Below are 4934 nucleotides of genomic sequence, written 5' to 3' on the forward strand. Positions count from 1 at the left end.
TTGCGTTGAGCTCAGTGGTTGAGCATCAGCCCATGCACCAAGAGGTCTCAGTCAGGGCACATGCCCAGGTTATGGTCCAGATCCCCAGTGGGGAGCATGCAGGAGGCGGCCAATCGATGTTCTCTCTCATCGATGTTTCCATCTCTCTCTCCCTCTCTCTCTAAAAGCAATAAAGAAAAAAAAAATTATGGTAATGTAAGTTAAGGTATTTGTACCTGACTGTTGATTTTATTAGTGTAGATAATAGGAAATGGGCAACAAACAAATAGAATGATTACTCTATAGTATTACCCTGTGGAGTAGTGGGTACTCATTAGGAATTGTATATTTGAAAATATTTGGGGAAAATCAGTATTGTATTGCAAAAAGGGAGGTATCAAAGTAAAGTACAATCCTAGCTTTGTAAAAATACATGTACCACTCATAGGTTGTCGTTGGCTAATAGGATTGCATGTTCCCTTTTCCTCTGTTTTCTGCATTTTCTACACTTCTTTTGTATTGCTTTTAGATTCAGGAAGTTGTGAAAGAGTTATTTGAATGATCTGATTCCTTGCCTGATGCTGTAACTGTCAGGACAGGTGAATGAATGTAGCCTTGCAATGCTGCTACTCCAGGGCTTGGGGAGAGCTGTTCAGTTATGGTGTCTAAAATCTGGCATACATGGGTTTGACATAGCCTGCTATCTCCATGAAGGAAAGTCATCACAGAACAGTGAGAATACAAATGAGAGATGGCATCAGAGAGTCCAAGGGGAGGGTTCTGTGGGGCCCAGATAGTCAGCCAACCAGAGGAACTGGGAGAAGATGCTGCTGGGATAGGAGTGGGCCTGTTGGAAATCAAGAAGATTGGCTATGAGTATTTTACTTTCATCACTGAGTGTTAAGACTCCAAGGCCTGTACTATTGTCCTCTGGAGGGTGGGAGAGGGCAGCAAAGAGATTCTCTCAGAAATAGAATGCAATCTCCAGGATGCTATGCAGATGTACCATGACATTCTGGACCCTCAGCTGGTGGTGAGGGTCAGAACTGTGAGATGGCTGTGGCCCATGCCTTAACAGAAAAACCCAAGGCCATGACCCGTGGAGCAATGACATAGCCTATATGTCTCCCCAATACAGGGCTATTGCCCAGACCCTAGAGGTCATCCCTTGTACCCTTATCCAGAACTGTGGGGCCAGCACCATTCATCTACTTAACCTCTCTTCGGGCCAAGCACACCTACTCAATAGACCTGTGAGACCTGGGGTGTAAATGATGAGACAGGTACTTTGGTGGACACGAAGAACTGGGCATCTGGGAGCTATTGGCTATGAAGCTGCAAACATATAAGACAGCAGTGGAGACGGCAGTTCTGCAACTGTGCATTGATGACATCGTCTCAGGCTACAACAAGAACGGGGATGACCAGGGTTAGCAAGACAGGGCTCCTGATGCTGGCCAGGAGTGAGTGGTGGGCAAGATGACTTCAACACACAGAGCCAACAGTCTCCCCCTTCCCAGAGCCAGACTGCCAGAGACACTGTGGATATCTTTGTTTGGAGGCAATCAGATTGAGGGGCAGCCCCAGGCCCTTTCTGTCCCAGCTTAGTTTGCAAAAGGCACGGATATGTAATTCTTCCCAATTGTAAGCTTTCCGTTTAGTTTGCTTCTGATGATTAAATCTAATCCTTTGAAAAACAACACCAAAAAACAATACTGGAAGACAGAGAATGCCAAAAAGATCAGACAAATGGGCTGAAGAATTTTACACACCTTCACTAAGTAGACAGTTTACAGAATATGCGATAAATTTGATGAAACTGGGTCCATCTGTAATGCTCCCCAAAATGGCCAACTGGTCGATATCACCACCTGGGAAAATGAAATGTTAGTGAGTCAGGCATTTATGAAGAGCCCCCCGACCCCGCCTCAAAAACAAAAACTAACTAAACAAAACAAAACAAAGAGCTTCTACTGAGTTAGGCATTTCCCATAGATCTTTGAGTCATCCAATGCAACACTTAGGTTTGAAATGTATTGGCCAAGATTGCTTCATGGGTTATTAGATGATGCTCTGGATTGCCATTTACAACTCTGTGAAGTGGTTCTGACTGAAGAAAGACAAAGGCCATGGCATCATTGATTAAATTACATGGTCTGACAAAGCTCATTTTAAACTTTCAGGTGCTGTAAATGGGCACAACTGTGTCTACTGTTCAAGAGAAAATCGCCATGTAACTACAGGACAGTTGAAGCAGTCAGGGGTTATAGTCTGGGTGGGCCTTTCATGTTAAAGGGGTACTTGGACCTATTTTTTTCTATACAACTTGTTACACACGACCTGTTACACACAACCTGCATCTTAACAGGCAGAGGGACACTGTTTTACCACAGATACAGAGACAACATGATAATGATGACTTCTTTCAACAAGACAGAGCTCCTCCACACTAGGCCGTAACAGTGTGTGAGTTTCTTGATGAACAATTAACCAACAGGTGGATAGGCCAATAAGGGCCAGTGGAATGGCCACCACGATCACCAGACCTTATCTCAGTGGACGTCTTCTTTTGCAGTGTTGTCAAAGATAAGGTCTTTTCACAAAAAAATCATATGGTGGATGATATGATTTGTTGCATAAAAGAAACTGATGACAGTAATGAACTCTGTGCCAAAGTGTGCTTGAGTATAGCAAGTAGACCACAAGAATGGGTAAATAATGAAAGCTGGCAATTTGAGCACTTATGAGATTGTACCTAAGGGCACTGTGTCATTGTGACATTCTTTGAGTTAATAAAGCTATTGTAATGATCATAATCTGCATGTCTTTTTCCATATTCACACCTGTAAACCTACTTTTGCCAGCTCCTGTATGACAAACATTCTTACAGATCTCTTGCTAATGTATCTAAATAGCCTATGTAATCTCTCAATCCTAAAATGTAGCTTTATTAATATTCTCATGCTATCAAGGGAATATGTACATTTCATAAGGTTGCTAGATAAAACGTGGGACATCTGGCTGTATTTAGATTTCAGATATACAGCAAATAAATTTTCAATAAGAATGTAGCAAGTATACTTTAGTATTAAGTATGTCTCACATACTGCATGGGACATACACAAACTGGAAAATTATTCATCGTTTATCTGAAATTCAAATTTAACTGGGTAAATCCAAATTTAACTGGGTACCTCAAATGAAAATATAACTCTGCCCTAAACTTAATTTACTTAAGAAGTGGCAAATGTAGGACTTGAAGACAGTTCTGATAGAGTCCAAAGCTTGTTCTCTTAAACCTGTGTGCTTTTGCCCTTTCATTCCAGTTGTGTAGATTTGGCCAATGTGGGAGAGGCTAAGGCTTGGCATGTGAGTGTCCAGAGTTCACAGCAGATACGGGGTCTATGCCAGCAAGATTACCCTGCATCTAGTGAACTCCTGACTGTGGGCCTTGGATGGGGTGTCTGCTGCTCAGGTTGACAGCTTGAACCTTGTCATTTAAGTTTCTTGTTTTGTCATCTGTCTTCACCTATCTTCTTTTTTGACTTTGAGATATGATTGATACACCATAAAATTTATTCATTTTAATTGTACAATTCAATGAATTTTAGTAAAACTATTGAGTTCTGTGATCATAATCATAGTCTCAGAGGCTGGAAAAATGCCTTAGGTAAATGACCCTGTTCATGATTGGTTATGGAAAACCAAGATGGATGAAAGGTATGGCCTTATAGACTTTAAAAGCCAGTTTTGTTCTAACACATTGGATCTGGGACCAAGGAGAATCAGAGATGGCAGAAGGAGCTGAGGCATCAGATGAGATGTTACCCAGCCATTTATGACATTGGAGTTCTAGAGAAAAGGACATAGAACATGGACCATAAGCTATCGAACTGCAGTAAAAATGGGTTGGGGAAAAAGTGGAAGTAACCAAATGTCCATCAACTGGTGAGTAGATAAACAAAATATGGTATATTCATATAGTGGTGTATTATTCAGGAATAAAAAGGAACATACTACTGATACATGCTGTTCATGGATGAGCCTCAAATATATTCTAGCCCTGACTGATTCGGTTCAGTGGTTAGAACAACTGCCCTCAGACCGAGGGGTCTTGGGTTTGATTCCTGGTAAAGGAATGTACAGGATTGCAGGTTTGATCCCTGGTCCCAGTTGTGGTGCATGCGGGAGGCAGCCAATACATGTGTTTCTCTCACATGATGTTTTTTTATTTTTTTCTCTCCCTCTCTCTCTCTCCCTCCCTTCTACTCTATCTAAAAACATCAATGAAAAAATATCCTCAGGTAAGGATTAACCAAAAAAAAAAATGTATATACACACACATGCACACACACACCATATACACCGTGTGTGTGTGTGTGTGTGTGTGTGTGTGTATACACATATATTATTCTAAGTGAAAGGAGCCTGGCACCAGGGCCCACGTTATATGGTTCCATTTATTGTAAATGTCCAGAGAAGGTAAATCTATAGAGACAGAAAGTAGATTAGTGGTTGCCTAGGGTTGAGGGGGAGGGAAACAAAGGGAATAAATGTAAATGGGTAAGAGGGATTTTTATTGAGGGGATGGAAATGTTATAAAACTGGATTGTGGTTTTATAACACACATGGTTACTGTATGTGGATGGTTACGGATAATCTCAACAAAGTTATCCCATTGGGGCAAAATATCTCAAGAAATTATGGACTAAATGCTTGGCTCTTTAAATACAGGTCAGATCTCATTACAATAAAATGTATCTAGTAGTTTTGTGGTAGTGAACTGTTACAGCAAACTTTAAACTAAGGGCCCATTAAGTGAATCCTGCAAGTCTTGTTTGCTACAGCGTGTGTGTGTGTGTGTGTGTGTGTGTGTGTGTGTAACTTAAAGAGCTGGAGAGGCTGTAAACACCCAGGGCTGAGTGGCATAGTGAGAGTCTTGGTTTAGCTACTGA

At 41.4% G+C, this 4934-nt stretch overlaps 1 pseudogene; it reads left to right on the forward strand.

Annotated features, from left to right (window-relative positions):
• Positions 1–730: 730 nt before the first annotated feature.
• LOC118635540 lies at positions 731–1446 on the forward strand (annotated as a pseudogene).
• The last annotated feature ends 3488 nt before the right edge of the window (positions 1447–4934 follow it).

The sequence above is a fragment of the Molossus molossus genome, unplaced genomic scaffold (assembly GCF_014108415.1).
Source record: "Molossus molossus isolate mMolMol1 unplaced genomic scaffold, mMolMol1.p scaffold_m16_p_2, whole genome shotgun sequence".
Lineage (NCBI taxonomy): Eukaryota > Metazoa > Chordata > Mammalia > Chiroptera > Molossidae > Molossus > Molossus molossus.